This window comes from Tachypleus tridentatus, chromosome 1 (genome assembly GCF_004210375.1).
Source record: "Tachypleus tridentatus isolate NWPU-2018 chromosome 1, ASM421037v1, whole genome shotgun sequence".
NCBI classification, from domain to species: domain Eukaryota; kingdom Metazoa; phylum Arthropoda; class Merostomata; order Xiphosura; family Limulidae; genus Tachypleus; species Tachypleus tridentatus.
The window spans coordinates 179421950-179442632 of NC_134825.1; the positions used below are offsets into that span (position 1 = coordinate 179421950).

General features: G+C 34.1%; 1 protein-coding gene, 1 long non-coding RNA gene and 1 other non-coding gene across 7 annotated transcripts in view; 2 read left to right on the forward strand and 1 right to left on the reverse strand.

Moving 5' to 3' along the window:
• The window catches only part of LOC143231689 (anoctamin-9-like), a 368893-nt gene that overhangs the window by 44423 nt on the left and 303787 nt on the right, over positions 1-20683 (reverse strand). The window lies entirely within an intron of this gene.
• The window catches only part of LOC143231704 (uncharacterized), a 390747-nt gene that overhangs the window by 17822 nt on the left and 352242 nt on the right, over positions 1-20683 (forward strand). The gene's annotated exons all lie outside the window — the stretch shown is intronic.
• TRNAA-UGC (transfer RNA alanine (anticodon UGC)) lies at positions 14464-14535 on the forward strand. Its single transcript has one exon. It is a non-coding gene; the product is annotated as a tRNA-Ala (tRNA).

Sequence of the window (20683 nt, forward strand, 5' to 3'; positions counted from 1 at the left end):
GTTGACTTGGTCTGTGGTTTCGTTATTACATGCAAGATAGCCTTCTGTTTTCATACTCATGGAAAGAGTTCTCCAGTTATATCTTTGATGGTAGAAACCCGTTTTGAATGAATTGACAAAATGTTCAAATCCTTACTCACCCAACCCAATACTTTATCCTCTTGACCCAACCATTTTTACTGTTTCCTACTGTGCTCGAGAAACTCGTTGTGGCTAGATAATCTATTACCACTGTTTTGGTTCCTTCACTTTGAATCGTACCAAACCCACACCTCTCAGAAATGTTATGTTTACTGGTTGTGATACATCATTGAACAACAATCTCATCTTAAACATATGTACCAGCATAAGCAATTCTTACACATCAGTGTACCCGACCTCTGTTCTGTTCATTGGACATGTTTGTATTCCTTACCACTGCTAGTGAATTGTTTGATTATGATCCATTCTGATAAATTCGTGGTGATTTTTTACATCAATTATAGAGCAGGTATCAGATCTTTAATTCCTTTTAAAACACTCGACCGTCATGATTCGGCATCCATCCAATGGATTTGCTGTATAGATTCTCATGTATTTGAAGCGATTAATTTGAAAACAGATCATTTGTATCATGATCTGCCTATCAAATAGCCGTTTCACTCACAAGTTTTCTGATGCGTATGTGTTCATTTGGGTAATTACGACTTATTTTCTCTTTAATAATGAAATTTCATGAGTGGAGCACTATAGAGGGAGCTATTAAACAATAACATCATTATTCATTAATAAGAATCACGTGAGTTCAGATTGAAGTTGCCTAAAAACTAGTGTCACGCAGATATTCAAGGCAGATGTTCACAGAAGATATAATCTCTGTGTGAAATGGTAAGCGTCTAAAGGAAACGCATTTTCATGTAAGAAAATGTTAACTTTTTCCAAAACCAGATGTCTTCTGAACTAACCAGTTGGAGATAATAAAATGGGGGTTCCAATCTTCATCTCTACATTTGACACAATAGTTTTATTATGTGTTAAAATTTTTCCTTCTTGTTTTTACTTTAACGTTTTTCATGCTGTTTATTACTTTTTATTTTCTACAGTTATTAAGTAACTAGTTTCAAAATTCACTCCATTTAAACACGAATCTTAAATTTCGTGTTACTGTTCATACACTTTTTACCTGGGATATTTTTCAACACATTTCTCAATCGGTCTGAATTTTCTTTCTTTTCGTTTAGATTGATGCAGTCTTAATCTGTCTACTAGTGAAGTAATTTCTTTACTGGAGGTAATAGCTGTAATGAAAGTCCTTATGCCTTTGAGTCACACTCACTTTCACATCTGTTACTGAGTATAACAGAATCAATGGAACCTGGTATCTATTACTCAATACCTATAAGATCCTACAGTGTGTTCTTTTCAAAACCAAGTGTTCTGATAGTTATCTAATCAGTGAAGTGCTCAACCTCTGTACACATTTACCACCCATCTCAGAAAGAACAGTCATAACTTTTTGGTCTCCAATACCACATCGTTTTGTTTAGATAGTAAATTAATTCTATTTAGTTAAACCAAGTTACTTATATATGTTTCCTTCTCAAGGTCACTCAGTCCACACCTGCATCTGTCCTTTTGATAACACATTTATGGCCAGCTCAAACCTAATTTCCAGTCCTTATCCTTCTTCACAAAATACCCCCTCTTAGTACTTCCCCTTAAATATCACTCATTCATCAGACTCGGTGTCAAATTATCATTCCATTATCACCACTCTCCGGTTTGAAACGTGGCTTTTGGATTAACTGTACATGTAGCTTATTTACTTTTCATTTCTATATATCATTTTTCCTATACTATACTACACTAGAGAATGTTATAACTGTACAATCTCCTGCTGGTTAGTTTGTGGTAAAACTGGTTTTAGAAAAGTACTGGACCAACCAAATAGTATTAGTTGGTTAAGAAACCCCTGTCATAACTTCTTCAAAAGGTTGATTCCCAGGTGGTCTGGTATAGAAAGGAGACAGACTAGTCTAGATGCACTGTGTTGGCTAGGCCATGGGAAAGGTGGACCAACCATCATATCTACAATTAAGGATGCCATCCTCTTTTTGACACCCAGTTTAGTGAAACGTACTGTCAACATGGGCGAAGACTGTATCTGGTTATGAGCATTGTCCCACATGTGTTTTCCTCTAGGTTGGGATGTTGCACCCAATAGAGATGCATTTGGACACTTTCCGAAGGGTGCTCATCACTGTTTCCTCAACCAAGTCAGTGTGAGTTTAGGTAAGATATCGTATACGACTCACACTTCTGGTACTTTTTTCTTGGAAGCGGCTGCGACAGTAGAAGTAGACACGTTTTGTTGAAACCTTGGGTAGGTGGAACTAGTGTCGGCAGAAACTAAACAGTAAAGCCAACTTATGAGAAGTGGTATCTATCGGAAATATATTTACGGTGTATGAGAAATATTAAGTTTTCATAAATTCACAATCAACGTACAATAACTTTTTCTTTAAAAAATATAGACACTACATATGTCAAGCAAAGCTAAAAATCGACATTACCAAAACTGTATTCAAATTTTATGTGTGTATTCTAGTGTATATATAAATAACCATAAATAAACGTATTTTCTGGTCCTTCTGTTTGTAAGTTCAAAAGTAGAATTATTTGACTTTCTTTATACAAAATATTTACCATCATAATTTATCAGTGTTCAACCTGTAAAGGCAGATCGCAGATATAATGACACATTTAAATGAAATAACAGTAATATCTGATTCTATGTAGTCCAAAACATCAATTATGGTAAGGATATTGTCGAAACATGTTATTGAGAAGAGATTCAAAGAGACTATATCCACATATTCAGATTATTTATTGATACGAATAATTGAAATCATGTATATGTTTTTGCAATAAGATTTGATCAAAATTGTAGGTGTGCTGTATAAATAAAATTATAAAAAAACAACAATTAAAGATTGAATTATTTAAACAGTGAACAGACAGTTTGTCTGATATATTTTCATTACAATGGTTCTTAACCAATATGAGGAATTTCTTTACATTTGTTAATTTCAATACAACTATTGTACTGAAAATACAAAGTACTAACTAATTTACATTTTATAGTATCTTTGTATAGATTTACTGTTATTAGATAGGCTTGTTTAAAAGATTCTAACAAACAAGTTTTTAAATCTTCATAACATGTTCGATCCTACCTGATTCATTCAATACTAAATTATTATTTAACAGAAACTGATCAAGAAAACATTTCTATATTTACTGAAATATTAAAATTGTTCATGTATGATGATTTAATACATTTTATATTTTTAGTAGGATGCACAGGGCTTCAGAATGTTATATTAAAATAATGTTGAATAACCAAATCAACATCTTGAATATAAGGTTCCAGTGGTACAGTAACAACATTATTTGTAATTTAGTATGTAGTTGGATGTCACTAATACTTTGTCACATTTGGGAATGTATGTGATTATCATGAAAAATAATAATGTATATGGATTGTGAAGATATGTTCAGATGAAGGACTTTTCAAGATGGAGATAATCCTTAAACTTGAATTAAGAAACAAGGCAACATACATCAACATTTTCAACAACTTTCACTAACACTATATTATTGGTATATCTTCATTAACACTATATTAGTCCTGTATGACCAGATGAGTAGTCCCAATGTGAGGGTGACGGGTTCGAATCCCTGTCTCACCAAACATGCTTGTCCTTTCAACCAAGTGACGATCAATCTCAGTCTTCATGAATAAAAGACCACGTGAAGAGTTGGCGGCCTTTCACTGCTAAATTAGGAACGGCTAGCGGAGATAACTCTCATGTGACTTTAAACAAAGTTCAAGCTACACCAAACCAATTAACACAATATGACTGGTATATTTTATTATGTAAGGGATATATTCGACTTTTATTTTGATATAGTTTCGTTGAAGTGGGTGTTTACTATAAGCTACTTTATTAATACCATATTTACGATATTAACACCAATAACAGCTTCGCTTCAGTCACAGTGACACCCATGTTGATGTCTCAGAAGTCACAGTGACACTTGTAGAGGTAACTGAAAGCGGAGCTAGTTTTACTATCTGGCATTTTGTGTGTAAATATGACGAGTTTCTGTGACGTTTATTACATACAGGAAAACCTTCTGTTTACAGTTTTGACTGATGATTTACATAAGGTAAAATGCTAGTAATTTGAAATGTCTATGACGAACTCCTATTTCAACCTTGCAACAATAACCACAGATTTAGCTGCCGTTCACAGAGACACAGTTATGGACATTCCAGACACAGAATACCTAGATGTTTTCTAATAGGCTGGGTGTACAGTGTCAGACTCGTTCATTTTGGTGATGTAGTCGAAAGTAAAGAACTGGTATAAAAATTGTTAAACTGGACCCAGATGTGTTCTATATAATCACCTGTACTTACTTAGCAGTATTTCATGTGTGCTGATGGGTGATATCTTTCTTTACTTAAAGAGAATCAGCTTGTTTGTCAGGTTGTTCGATAACGTTTACCACATTTTTTGTGTTAGACCTATATTGTTTGTTTTTGAAATTTCTCGCAAAGCTACACAAAGACTATCTGAGCTAGCCGTCCATAATTTTGTAGTTTAAGAAACGAGGAAGGCAGCTGGTCATCATCACCCACCGCCAACTCTTGGGCTACTATTTTATCAACTGGTACTGGGATTGACTCATTTTATAACGCCACCTCGACTGAAAAGGCGAGCATGCTTGTTGTGACAGGGATTCGACCCGTTTTCTTTAGATTACAAGTCGAGTACCCTAACCACCTGGCTATACCGGGACGTTAGACCTGGAATCTAGATCTAATTGTTTATCTACACAACGCTTATATTTTAACAATACGCTACATGTGCACATTTTTAATTTACAGACCATATACTAGTAAAGTTTTTAATGTGTGATTGGATCCAAATATTCACATTTCGCGTAAAACAAGCACCACCTTCAGGCTGCTAAATATACTTACAGTTTCTGAGATAATATAATGTATTGATGAAATAGGTGTAATTTATTTGTAAAAATGACACAAAACTTACAAAAGTTCTATCTTCATATTGGTGAACTACTAATCCTGTTTGACAATAAAATAGTAAAAACATTAGGACCAACACGGTGGTGATTAACTTACCAGTAGTTCACATATGAACAAAAGTTTATATATTAAGGGTGTATTTCACATGCTACCCAATATATGTAATCATAACTTATGGTTGGGATAGAGTATTGTTTTAGTTGGGCTTGGTTGGGTCTGTATCACAAAATGTCTGTTTTTGAAGCATTTGTGGTTATAATATTAATATTCGTGATGTAGTCCGATAAAACAGTGGTGCATATTCAGATGTACATCTCTAAAATCAGTGGTTCGATTCTCTCGGTAGACGCAGGAGATAGCCCAATATTCATGATAATTTCATTCTCCGAAAGAAAACATTTTAATACGTTACGAATATGTTTGTAACTACGTCAGTCACAACCACTGCCCTACAGTCGTTTGTATGGGTTGTAGTTCAACTAGAGGGTCAGGACATGACTGTAAGTAGCACGTGCATAACAGGAATATGATGGTGTTACTCACGTGCAGCAGCCACATTATTCTACATGGAGACACCAACAAAGATAACCAAAGGTCAACCCTGTATTTTTTCAACCAACTAGTATTATTACGCGATTCATTTCTAAGTATTTAACTGAAAATAGGGTTTCTGTTTTTTTTTATTATTTTGTTATTAGGTCCAATATAGCGGAATAAACAAAGCCAACCAGGTGCTTGAAGTCACGTGCATAACCTTTATAATGATTTCATACACGTTACTCTGACACCTACATATAGACTCAAGCCAGTCACAGTGACATCTATAACAGTCTCAGTAATGTTGACATTCATAACGGTCTCACACTAGCCACTCTCACCCATAAAAATAGTCAAATCAGTCACACTGATCCACCCACTGTGCTAGATCCACCCACTCAAGTAGGTTCGTAAGGCACTACACACTTAACAGCACGATACCTTTTTTTCACTGTAAGCTCGACGAGGATGTCGAAAGTTTTGTAGATGCATTAAATGAAGCTGTTAGAATATCTGGTTGGACTGATGCACAGAAATCAGACATTTTGAGACTAAGAACAGCAGGAAAAGCAAAACGTTTCATTGAGGCATTGCGTAAAACTGTAGTTTTTCAGTTTTTAACACGTATGTTAACAGAAGAATATGGTAAACGAGAAACGCCAGGCACAATCATGGCGTAGTTACAAAATATGAATTAAGAAAAAGGCGAGTCTGTTCGAGTGTTTGGACATAAGCTACAAGAACAAGGTAATAGATTACATAGAACTTAAATTATATGATGATCCAAGATACACTAAAGTCTGAGTATGAGCGAAGGTCGCTTAGCGATAGAGCTCGGAGTGATGTTAATGAATCCAATACCCAACGAGCAACCTTATTAGATTTAATCGAGGAAACAAGAGAGCAACAGATATACAAACACAAGCAGTCTGTAATAAGTATGATAAGTAGGAGTAAATATGAAACAGTAAACTGGCGAAACGGACAAAATAAGTGCGAGGACTTGGAGTGTTTTAAGTGTGGTAAGGTTGGCCACATAGCAAAAAAATTGTTTTATAAAACAAACTGAGTCTGTAAGTTGTTTTAACTGTTGTATTTTAGTAAGGATTTTACAGGAAGGATAAATTCAGAAGTATAAGATCTTAGTTAGACGATATCTTGTTGAGATAGAAGATTTGTTATTAGGATTAAAGGATATTAAACATAACGTTTTGTAGATTTCAGATTTAACTCAACAAAACGTGGTTTAATACAGGCAGGTGGAAATGTTCTGAAAGTTTTGTTCGGAACCACAACCACAGATGATTTACGTTAATTAAATAAGAAAGTAGAACATCAAAGACAAGTATCCAGAGAAATGATTCATTTAATAGGTAAACAGATGACTATAATGAATTTATTAAACCAGACATTTGAATTACATGAGCAGGAAATTAAAAGCGTGTCTAGATAGAGCATTAGTAAACATTACTAACAGTTTGATACATACTAGAATAAGACAGACTGAGCTTCATAAGGCAGGTATTGAAATGTTAGTTTCCAATTAAGTAGATTATAAAAAGTGGGACTGTATTAGACGATATTGAAAGTGAGTTACCTCCGTACTTACATTAGACGATATTCTGTAATTCCTACACATAGTAAAGAGATTTACATGTATTATAGATAGGCTGATGTAAAAACAGCCGCAGTAAAGGATACGTAAAGAATGTTCATAGAGATACCTTTGAAAGCAAACGATAGAATTTTTAAATTATATAAAATCATACTCTAATCATTAGCATTAAGCCATTCATTAGCTCTAACTGTAGAAAATAACAACCAATATCTTGCAGCGTCAAGTGATCAACGTACTTATTTGGAAATAACAGAAGATATGCTAAACTGTGTAGAAGGACCCATTAGAGTATGTGGCCCAACTTCAGTAATTTGTTCAGTACCCACTATGACTTGAAGTTATGCAATATTAACAAGACTTTCCTAGGGTGGAGGTCCATTATGGGCTGTATTTTAGCCAGTTTACCTGAACTGAGTCATTGTGTGCGGCTCTTAACATTTTTATAATATATCCATTTTTCATCTCCAGTTACTAACCTGTCCAAAAAAGGTGAGTTACGTTCACACAAGTGCAGAGAAGTGCAAATGTCCATTCTTGCTCTGAGGTTGGCTTCTGTCAAATCATAGAGACCCATTTTTCAAGTTTTGATACATTTCCAAGTTGTTGCAGATGACAGTGAACTGTTGAATTAAGCTTCTGTGCTTGTTCTTCAAATGCTAAAGCACAGTCTTCATCAAGTGCAGCCAGCAGCAAATCATCATTAAACTTAAGCTGTAGTCACCTGATATAAACTTCTGAAACTACATTCGACGTTTACTTTCATTGAGAGAATCCGCACCATAAACACCTTGAATGTTGTTTTGTGGTTTCTGCTGCCTTTTTTAAACTCATAAAACATCGTATACCTCCTCAGACACATCCATCTTCGTAAGGGTTTATTTGATTAATGATCTGAAACAGTAGCGTTGGGATAGTTTCTTTTATTTGTCTGAACATTTTCATACACGTTCTACTACATATTTTAGTAATTAAAACCTTCTACAAAAACAGAAATTATGATGCACTTTCTGTATTGAAATTTCGGGCATCACTTATGAGATGACTTGATAAATTATGAACAATTTTATTTAGTTTATAATGAATAATAGACAATATTTAAATCATGTAGGATTACTTTTAAACAAACATTAAGCTGACTTCGTACAAGATAAAAAAAGAGTCCACTGTGAACAAAATCAAACAAATAATTATTAAAACGATACAAAACACTGTTGTTCTGTATAGTGAAACAATCATTAAGAAACTCTTACTTTACTTGACTGAGGTTTAACATATGTAAATATATGGACACATAACTTGTTAGTTGATTTGTTATCACGAGATACTGATATATATATATATGGATTTGGTATTTAGTTGAAACTTCAAAGTATAAACAAGTGTGATGTAGTGTGTGGTTCAGTTCTTTGTTTATTCAATAAAATGTATTCCTGAAGTTGATATGTATATCATTATATATAATTTAATACGAAATTTATGTTGTTGCTATAGATGTATGTATTAGTGCACAGTTGGTACAATGTATACAAGAAGGTTGACAAAGATACTTGTAATCTCTTCTCTAAAATGAACGCATGGTTACAAAATCTTAGACATTTTGTGTCAGTTCAAACATCTGAGAACCAGTTTGAATCAAGTGACAAAGAAACTTAATAAGATTTTTCATCTTATTTGCATCATGGCACATTTTAGGCTAAATTTGTTTCAAAAGTTGTTATATTTTCCTCCTTAGACCTTTACTCTTTTGTTCTGTCAAAGCCTCCATCATGTGAGAAGTGTGTAGCTCACAGTAAAGGTTTTCCAGAATTCTAATCAACAGTGGTAATCGCTCTATTGTCCTGATCTGTTTCAGTTTGTTTTCTTGTTTTGTTTTTGTATTTTTAATTTCACACAAAGCTACTCGAAGGCCATCTGCGCTAGCCGTCCATAATTTAGGAGTGTAAGACTAAAGGGAAGGCAGCTAGTCATCACCACCCACCGCCAACTAATGGGCTACTTTTAACTAACGAATAGCGGGATTGACCGTAACTTATAACACCCCGCGGCTGAAAGGGCGAGGATGTTTGGTGAAACGGGGATTCGAACCCGCGACCCTCAGATTACAAGTCGAACGCCTTAGCTCACCTGGCCATGTCGGGCCTCCGACCTGTTTCAGATAAAGCGGTGTCACAACAAACTGTCATGACCTGATCTGTGATATCATAATATTCAAGCAAACTGTAAAGGCCAACTGGTTACCCATGACCTTTTGAAGAAAGTATTATTCCTAGAAGTAAATCAACTGGATCTAAGAATGAAGTAGTAACACTGACTACAAACACCAACTATAAGTTTTCTATCCTTTCCAATTCACTCACTATATTTGTGATAAACTGAAGGTCAATATTTGACATGTCTTATCTGATGTCTGTAGCTTCAGATTATTAACATGTCTTATCTGATGTCTGTAGCTTCAGATTCATAACATGTCTTCACTGATGTCTGTAGCTTCAGATTCTTAGCATGTCTTCACTGATGTCTGTAGCTTCAGATTATTAACATGTCTTCACTGATGTCTGTAGTTTCAGATTATTATCACGTTTTCACTGATGACTGTATTTTCAGATTCTTAACATGTCTTCACTGATGTCTGTAGCTTCAGATTCTTAACATGTCTTCACTGATGTCTGTAGCTTCAGATTATTAACATGTCTTCTCTGATGACTGTAGTTTCAGATTCTTAACATGTCTTCACTGATGTCTGTAGCTTCAGATTATTAACATGTCTTCTCTGATCACTGTAGTTTCAGATTAATAACATGTCTTCACTGATGACTGTAGCTTCAGATTCTTAACATGTCTTCACTGATGACTGTAGCTTCAGATTATTAACATGTCTTCACTGATGTCTGTAGTTTCAGATTATTATCACGTTTTCACTGATGACTGTATTTTCAGATTCTTAACATGTCTTCACTGATGTCTGTAGCTTCAGATTCTTAACATGTCTTCACTGATGTCTGTAGCTTCAGATTATTAACATGTCTTCTCTGATGACTGTAGTTTCAGATTCTTAACATGTCTTCACTGTTGTCTGTAGCTTCAGATTATTAACATGTCTTCTCTGATCACTGTAGTTTCAGATTAATAACATGTCTTCACTGATGACTGTAGCTTCAGATTCTTAACATGTCTTCACTGATGACTGTAGCTTCAGATTCTTAACATGTTTTCACTGATGACTGTATTTTCAGATTCTTAACATGTCTTCACTGATGTCTGTATTTTCAGATTCTTAACATGTCTTCACTGATGTCTGGAGCTTCAGATTATTAACATGTCTTCTCTGATGACTGTAGTTTCAGATTAATAACATGTTTACACTGATGACTGTAGCTTCAGATTCTTAACATGTCTTCCCTGATGAATGTAGCTTCAGGTACTATAATTTCTTATTTGATTCTTCAAACATTTGACCGAGAAAGACTGACATTATTAATGTCACCTCTAGTGAATTCCAAGAAAGCCGCCCTTCACTAATTCCAGTCTTAGTGGTAATTGGGATGCATGTTCCATGAGCTGATCGATAGATGTCTCCAAAATAACTTTATCAGTTCTTTTCTCTATGAGTATCTAGGTTTGGTCCATTTTATTATATTTTTAGGTTGCATTTTTATCATGTAATAAAGTTAAAAATTAGAATTTAGCTTGCTTATAATAAAAATGTATTGTCAATGATAATATTTTGTATGGTATCGATAGTACAAGTAAAATCAATAAAATTACTTGTAATATTTTATGAAATACTTCACTCAGTTATAAATAATCATCATAGAGGGACAAATTTTGGTTTTTTACATCATTGCATGAATATAAATAGCAATCTACAAAGTCGGGTCCCATTTGGGACACCCCAGTGGTTCTTTTTTTTGTGTAAAATAATTAAATTTCTTGTTATCTATAGATAAGATGATCATTTTGAAAATATATCCTTTTATCAGCATGTTCGTGTATTAATTTGTTTTCGAGAAAAACTGGATGGATTTGAGAATTCGTTTGACATCAATCCTCATGTTATGATATAAACGGCTGTTAAGTGCACATGTTGGTAATTTATTTCGAGAGTCAATATTTTATTATTGTTTAATTTTGTTCGTAACATGATATTTACAAGCAATTAATTTGACGGTCAAGCCCAATATTCGTTGTTAAAAGAGTAATTCAAGAGGTGGGATGGTGATAACTTGCTCTCTTCCCTGCAGTCTTACATTGCTAAATTTGGGACGGTTTGCACAGATAATCCTCTTGTGTGTTTGTATGAAAAACAAAATAAATCATTTATACCTTCACAGTGTACGGTAACTTCTGGAATAATATGTAACATGTGATGATATTCTAAATTTATATATATTATGTAATTGTTTCTGATGAACAATTGTTAAAGTTTCCGATAAAAAAGTACAACTGTTATTAATTAATCGTAATTATGAGTGACAGAAAACTAATAAGTATTCTATGATTTCTTTATCTTACGTTACAATTTCATTAATCTCGCTGTTTTGGGCCAAGAATATCTGACCTGAGCGCCTCTAAGTTTGTTCAGGATTTCTCAAGTCCAGTTACATATGTCATCAAAACGCTTAGCGTAAAAGACCCTGTATCTTTGCGTTAATTTTGTTTTATTGAATATATGTATGAATGTTGTATATTTATCGATTTTAATGAATCAATTCATCAAATGTTTAATCCGTGAACTGTAAAACACATATTTTAAAGTGTTGTCATATAGCAACAAACTGACCCACAATAAAAAAGGCCGAGGCTTTTGGTTTGTGTGTGACCCCACATAACTCCAAGAGAAAAGACACTAGACACCGAGATGTTGCATCCACACTGAAGGTGTGCACCTAGGTATTACTTATCCACGTGTGTACACATCTTTTCAATGAGAAATATAGTGAGAAACTACAAAGTAAAAAAGAGTAACCACCATAACACCAAGAAAAAAGAACCTAAACACCGAGATGTTGCACCCACACTGAAGGTGTGCACCTAGGTATTACTTATCCACGTGTGTACACACCTTTTCAATGAGAAATATAGTGAGAAACTACAAAGTAAAGAAGAGTAACCACCATAACACCAAGAAAAAAGAACCTAAACACCGAGATGTTACACCCAGACTGAAGGTGTGCACCTAGGTATTACTTATCCACGTAGATGTGCAAATGTGTGAGAAAATATTTTTATTATGCAAATTAGCGAAAACCACATAGAAAGAAATGTCAGCGTCATAGTTAATCAACAGTATTATAAAACTGTTTATAGTAAATGGCATCATTTACTGTTGAGCTTCGGCTTAACGTTGATCTAAAATTAGAAGAATTTTTTCAAGACTAAGATATGTTTTTATAATAAAATGTCATACATAGAATCATTTTATCCAAGAGATGGGACTAATGAGGCAGTTCGGATGAAATACACAAACAAACAGTATTTTAACTCATTTATGATTGAGATTTAAATAAGTAAGAGATTGTTTAAATTTAAAAATGTGATGTATATTTAACCAAATATACCTCGGAAAGAAATCCACATTCAAAAGAGGACCCCTTGTTACATATAGTTAAATAGCCAAGTCAGAGGCTAGTTAAGACACCGGTAGGGTTTGCTTCTATTTTGGACTTGATCAGAGTGAGAGCAGTTAGCCTAAATCATCCGTCGTTACCAAATATTTTACACGTATAAGAGTACTTTTACTGTTATTCATGAACCGTAATGACGAGAAAACCCACTTGTAGAGAAAATTATGTATTTAAAAACGGTTGAGAAGGCAGTAATAGAGGAGCGAACAACGTTTCGACCTTATTCGACGTAATTAACTCGGTATCACATATTTGTTTATTACCGGATTTAATCTGTAAAAACGTACTTTTATGTTTAGCTTTAGCATAAAAAAATGTTTTATTTGTGTTTTGGTTTATGAGAAAATATATTCAGGGTACATAAAACAGAAATGTGCGTTTGTTCACTAGAGTTCTTACGAAAATGCTTGTAATACTTTGGGACCATCGATGTATTAAAGTAGTAACAATAGAAACAAGTAAACTAGAGTCTATAGGTTCAACATTAAGGACAACTATACACCGATATCCCTTTTGTAACTTTGTGAGAATTTCCAAACAAAGAAACAAAATAATATTTAGAGATAAAAACGTCAAACTTCTTTTCCAGTAGTAACACCTGGAGAGAACTTTTTACAACATACAGTTTTGTGTTTCTGGTACAAGGCATGGATTTTCTATTAAAAATTAATGTATCTTTAGAATGTTTTATTGTCTCCTAGTGGCACAAAGATATGACTGCGAATTTCCAACGCTAGAATCCGGGTTTAGATACATGTGGTGGGCATAACAGAGATAATCCATAATGTAGCTTTGTGCTTAACTACAAATAAAGAAGAACTAGAATTGTTTTCATATGAGACATAAATATATTTCCCGAAAAAACAGAAGAAAAAATTATATGATCCTTTTCCAGCCTTTCTGATAGTCAAAACCATCAAATGTTACAAAATGTATAAAAAGAAAGTTGTCAGATGTGATTGAGGTACATGTTGTTAACACAAGTAATTAACACATTTAAAATATGACATCTTGCTTGTTGTTTATTTGTTGAATTTCTCAAAAAGCTACATCAATGCCATCTGCACTAAGTCTGAAGAGACAAACTAGAGTGGAGGCAGATATTGCCACCCTGTTTCATTTCTTGTCAGACCAAATAATAGGATTTGACCTTCACTGTTATAATGAAAATATGTGTCCAATGTGTGGAGTACAGCTAGTCTGGACGATGACAAAATGAATACCACAAAACAATTGTTCCAGACATCGTCATCATAACCACCATGGGTCACTTTGTTACTTATAGCAAGGCTAATTCATTATTGTGTTCCTTATGGAAGTAAGGTAATATTCAAACGACTGTCATATGAGCTTTAGGCTCTGCAATATATAAATACATACATATACATAAGTAGTACTTTAAAGCAAACTGTATGATAAAGTACATTATCAGAATACATAAAAGTAAGAAAGAAATATACGAAGAGAAGAAAGCAACCAATACAACGTTCAATCAGTCAGATCATAATGTTTAAATACAAATTTTGTTTCACATTGGTTCAACAGGTTGCTCTGAGAAGTTTGAGTGAAAATAAACATGAACTTACGGGGGTGTAACTCAGTGGTAGAGCGTTCGCTTTGCATGCGAAAGACCCCGGGTTCGATCCCCGGTACCTCCAGGGTAGGCGATTGCACGAGAACTGTAAGTTTTTGTGTGTTTGTACTTAACTGTTACCATTATGTCTGAACTAGCATACCGTACACCACTATTAACAGTACACGCTCACACGATCGTTAAGAAACTAAGAAATTTAAACCAACGAATTATTAATAGAAGAAATGACATTTATTTTATTCAACAATGTAGAAAGGAACAACTAACCCCTAATTTTGTAAAGGTAAAACTTTCAAAAAATTTTAATACATACACAAACATTATCCAAAATTTACAGAAAAAACTACTTAAAGCCATGTTGAACACAAAATACAAAGAACTACATGACTTACAAAAACAAAAAATGAACCTAGACCATCAACTGGCATGTTGCATTAAACCAGAGATTTACGGACTTATACAACGAAACATAAACCAAATCAATACTAAGAACGACAGAGACAAAAAGATCTGCCACAACAAAAAACTAGAGAAACTAAGATGCAAACAACAGAAAAGACACCAAAACGACAAACCGTTGACTAACTTCATAATTAACAGATCCGACCGACAATTAAACACAGACGAGATGCATCTACTTAACAAAGGACTCAACTTCGCAATAGCACCTATGTACATTCCAACCATAGAAATCAAAACATGTTTAGAAGACCTAGCCAGGAGACTTGCGATACTTTCTACAGAGAACAACAACAAGGAAACAACCAACAGAAAGAAGACAACTTAGATAATTTTATTGACATCCAACAGCCAAACTTCCCAGGTAAAATTACAAATTTATATTTTCCAGTAACACCTAAAAACAACATCTTAAACGATTTTTTATAAGAATTTTCTCACAAAACCATCAACATAATTTCACAAAACAGAAAACTAAAAAACAATCTTACAAAAAGAGACATTAATTCCATTAAAAACCTAAAACAAGACAAAAACATAAAAATTCTAAAAGCAGAAAAAGGTAACGCTATAGTCATAATGAACACGAATGAATACATCCAAAAAATGAATAACATCCTATCAGACACGAACAAATTTAAACCAATACACACAAATCCAACAAAGACACACGAGACGCAACTGAACAAATTACTACTACAAATGAAAAAAGCCAACACAATTTCACAAACACTTTATTCCTACCAACGTAAAACCGACTCACGCACACCACAAATATACGGCATCCCCAAACCTCATAAACCAGATTGTCCATTACGACCAATAATGTCCACATATGAATCGTTTAATTACAATCTTGGTAAATACATAGCATGGGCATTCTCCAAATATGTAACCTCAGCCAGCTCATTCATCAAAGACTCTTTTAATTTCAAGTCTAATCTAAATCAACTTAATCATAAAGCCTTAATGGCCAGTTTCGATGTTACATCCCTCTTTACAGAAGTTCCAACCACTGAAGCCTGCAAGATAGCCTTAGAACTCTATATCCGAGACCCTAACCCAACCATAGAAATTCCCAGTAACCAGTTAGCAACCCGAATAGAATTCACCACGATAGAGACAAACTTCATGTTCAACAACCAAAACTATATACAAACAAATGGCCAAAGCATGGGCAACCCAGTATCACCAGTTCTAGCCAATATTTTTATGACACAAGTTGAAACACAAGCAATTAACACAGCATTACATCCACCACTATACTGGTACAGATATGTAGATGACACGGTTGCGGGATTCAAATCTACAGAACACATACTTAATTTTTTCAATCACATTAACTCTATACATCCCAACATTAACTTCACATGTGAACAGGAAGAAAGCAATCAAATATCATTTCTTAACCTCAAAATTACAAGAACCGACACACAATTCAAAACAGAAATCCACCGAAAAATCACCCATACTGGACTATACATTCCTTGGGACTCAGCACATGAAACAAAATAAAAACTCAACATACTAAGAAACCAAATAAACACAGCCAAAAACCGATGCTCACCAGATAAAATTAACGATGAATCAAACAAAATAAAACAATACTTCATCAACATCAATAAGTTTCCTCCACAAACCGTAGAAAACATTATACGCAAACACCTAGACAGAAAGCAAAATCAACCAACTAAAGTAAACACATCTCACGAATCAAAAAATCACGAAACCATATACTGCTGTATACCATATATTCCTGACATCAGCAAACAAATAACCAACATTTGGCAAAACTAGTAACAAAATACGACATTCCAGTTAATACCAAATTTATTCAAAACCAGGCACAAAACTGAGGTCTATACTATGTAAAACTACACTGACAAACACCAGACCAACATTATTTAAAAAATACAATGTGATAACTGCCACAACTTCTATATTGAGAAACAAGTAGAAAATGGAAACCAGATTCAAAGAACATAAAAAGTCACCTTCACACGTTTTCGAACACTGCAAGTCAAATAAACACAACATAACCATAGAAAACACTCAAATACCAAATAAAGAAACAAACATAAACAAACGCAAAATTAAAGAAGCCTTACTTATACAACAACTAAAACCCAAAATAAACCAATATAAAGGAACGCCTTTATACCTATATTAATATAATAAAATAAATAAAATTATATATTCAAACATCTAACACCGCCCTCTACATTCCAACTTTCAGTTACACAACCCCTTTCAAACATGTGGTCAGCTTCCGGTCAGTTACCTCTTTCTTTGTGAACCTGACGATGACCGAAGAAGGTCGAAACGTTGTTCCAACCCAAACGAGCCATTTTTGCATATAAATTTTTCAACAAGTGGGTTTCTCGACATCACTGATTATATAATGTTTTGTTTTCAAAGTGTCCTGGAAAAAAAAAAAAAAGTGTGCCTATGAAATCAAACCGACACCAAACTGGTGTCATAAATAGGTCATGTAAAAAATATAAACTGGTATATTGAATATTAGTTTATATAAAAAAAATTTACAGTTTTCATGTTGCTATACCTTTTGCTTTTTCCTTGTCACACCAAACATGCTCGTATAATTGTTAAAATATCGTATCTGTGAAAACAGCTCTTGAAAGTGTTGGAGATATCCTGTTACTTAGACACAATCCAAAAAGGGATCACAAAAGAGTCAGCTGGTAATGAGTATCAAATACAGGTTAGATTTCGAATGATAAAAACTTATAACCTACATGTCCTAAAACCATCTATTACTCGCTGTCAGTGTAAAACACTTAGATATTTCAGTAAAAGGTGAGCTTATTTTACAGCGAAATGAATTGAAAAATAAATAAAATTTTACTGAAAACATTTTATTTGAACAAAATATTTTAATCGATGTTAAAGAATAGACTTGTGTCAAGATTGACTTAAGTATAGTAATAATAATAATATTTATTTCCATCCAATTCACAATGTGTTTAGCCTAACATGACCCGGCTTAGCAAGGTGGCTAAAGCACTTGTCTCATAATCCGAATATCACGGGTTCGATCCCCCATCGTACCAAACATGCTCGTCGTTTCAGCCGTGAGAGCGTTATAATGTGATGGTCAATCCCACTATTCCCACTAAAAGAGTAGCCCAACATTGGCGGTGGGTGGTGATGACTAGCTGCCTTCCCTCTAGTCTTACACTCCTAAATTAGGGACGGCTATCACAGATAGCCCTCGAGTAGCTTTGTGCTTAATTCAAACCAAACCAAACTTGTGTTAAGAGTGCTTAAATAATGATAATAATACTTGATTATAAAGAGTCAAGAAACATTGTTAAGAAACTCCGGCATAAATCGTTTGGTATCGTGATAAAAGAAATCCCAGCACGGCTCAGCACGTACACATTTTCTTGTAAAGGTCGTCGAGTAGATTCACTTTACACGAAACTTGTTTTGTAAACCAGGTTATACGCTACTCAAGTAGACAGCGATAAGGCGCTTGCACCAACCAGACTGGTAACTCAAGTAGTTACTAACTTAGTGTCTCAGGAATGTGGACGAATCAGTTGTTAACAGTTACATAACAAGGGGCGTGTATGTATAAACATGCTCTATGGTAGTGTTCTTCATACTCATTCTACGGACAAGTATGTAGACGCACATTTGTTTCATCTGGACAAGAATCTATTATTTTATTTTTCATGCAAAAAACTAGAGTAAACTTAATCTGCCTTTCGGAATGATTCTATGTTACTTTAGTACATTATATGTCAAAACATGGTTTATCTTGTTATTCATTTTAAATGACAATTGTGTCAGTTAATCACTTTTCTTTACAAACTGAAAGTTTTATAAATAACTTACTCATATTCACACACACATAGAACTGATGATGTAAGTATTAGAGATTATACATATTTAAAGGGAGACAACATCAAGATAAGACTTCATCATACATTTTAAAAGGAAACCCTCGTTTTGAAAGATACAAATCGTCTACGTCATCAGCACCCTTCTGATCTGGGTAACTCAATGTTATTGTGGATTCTTGTGCTACTTACCGATGTGGATCATTTCATAAACAGCTTCAACGCTGATTTGTATTATAAGAAAGGTCATTGTGTACACCTTCGTATTTATCAGAAAATGACCATACAATTGCAGGTTTGTTCCACAGAAGTCTTACCATATACAGTATCATTACATCCACCTGACCACCACAACAAACTTAGCATTATCTACTGGAACGTTTACGAAAGAGAAATTCGTTATATCATATATTTAATATGGCAAGAGTAGATTTGTCTAACAGGAATATTATCATACATAACATCATTACATCCATCTGCCTACCATTTCAAACTTATATTTGTCCGTCTAGATTGTTATCTAAGAATGTCATTACATGAGTCTGGCAGACGAATTTTTCAATCTATCAAACGCCAGAAATAGTATTAACAGTGTGGTTAACTAACTGATCACCAGAGTAGTCATAGAAAGGTTCTGTAGTTTGACTGTTAGTTATAATCAAGATTAATTATTACTTATTGTAATTATTATATTCATCTGTAATCAGTTATGACGTTCTTATAGAGAAGGTTGAGGCAGTTCGTGATGACAGTTCCTTTGAACCAAGACAAATAAAGGTCAAAAAAATTTTAAACCAGGTTGAAAAACTGGAAATCAATGACAGAATTTTTAGAACTGTTTGTAATGATAAGAACAGTTATGTTTGTTAGTTAACCATGGACATACTCCCTTCTGTATAATTTGACGTAAACAGGATATGCAGTTTTCAGCTGGTAGCGAGACTAGACCAAATCTGTTTCGGTTATCACCATACTGGCCTAGTGATTCAAAGTAAGCAGGACGTGTGTACATGAACTTTTTAACATTCCTACACCCATTTCTTTGCATCATTTTAAATTTCACACAGAAATGTAGATTTACAAATATTACAAAGTAACGCAAATATTACTCGACGTAACTAAAAAAATAGAAATTATCAAAAAATTGTAGTAGCTCGGCCTGAAAAAGAAGGTTTCTTTTAAAAAGTAAAATTATACTAATTATACAGTTTACTGTAGCAGACTGGTCTATGTATTATATAGTTGAACTGAGTAACATTAGTATCATCAGAAAAGCATTTTTAGAGCTAATTAACAGTTTTAAACGATACATCACACTTACGCAGACGGTGTTCAAAGCGTTGCATGTGACGTTCTTCAACTGACAGAATCTGATGAAAGTAGACACCAAGAACAATAAATTTGGCTTTTGAAAATCCAAACATCATCAAACATCAAGTACCTTATTATATATATGTATATGTACGTACGTGTTAGTCGGAAGGAAAAAGAGCGTTCGGAAAAAGCGTCTCCAAAACTATGATAATTAAAAACACAACAAATATTAGATATATTCACACAAATAAACAGTAAAGACTTAGTCATCACTACCTACCGCCAACTATTAGGCTATTGTTTACAAACGAATAGTGAGATTGATCGTTAGTTATAATGCCCTCACGACTGAAAGGGCGAGCATATTTGGTCGCGGGTTCGCATCCCGGTCGCGCCAAACATGCTCGCTCTTTCAGCCGTGGGGGCGTTATAATGTTACGGTCAATCCCACTATTCGTTGGTAAAAGAGTAGCCCAAGAGTTGGCGGTGGGTAGTGATGACTAGCTACCTTCCCTCTAGTCTTACACTGCTAAATTAGGGACGGCTAGCATAGGTAGCCCTCGAGTAGCTTTG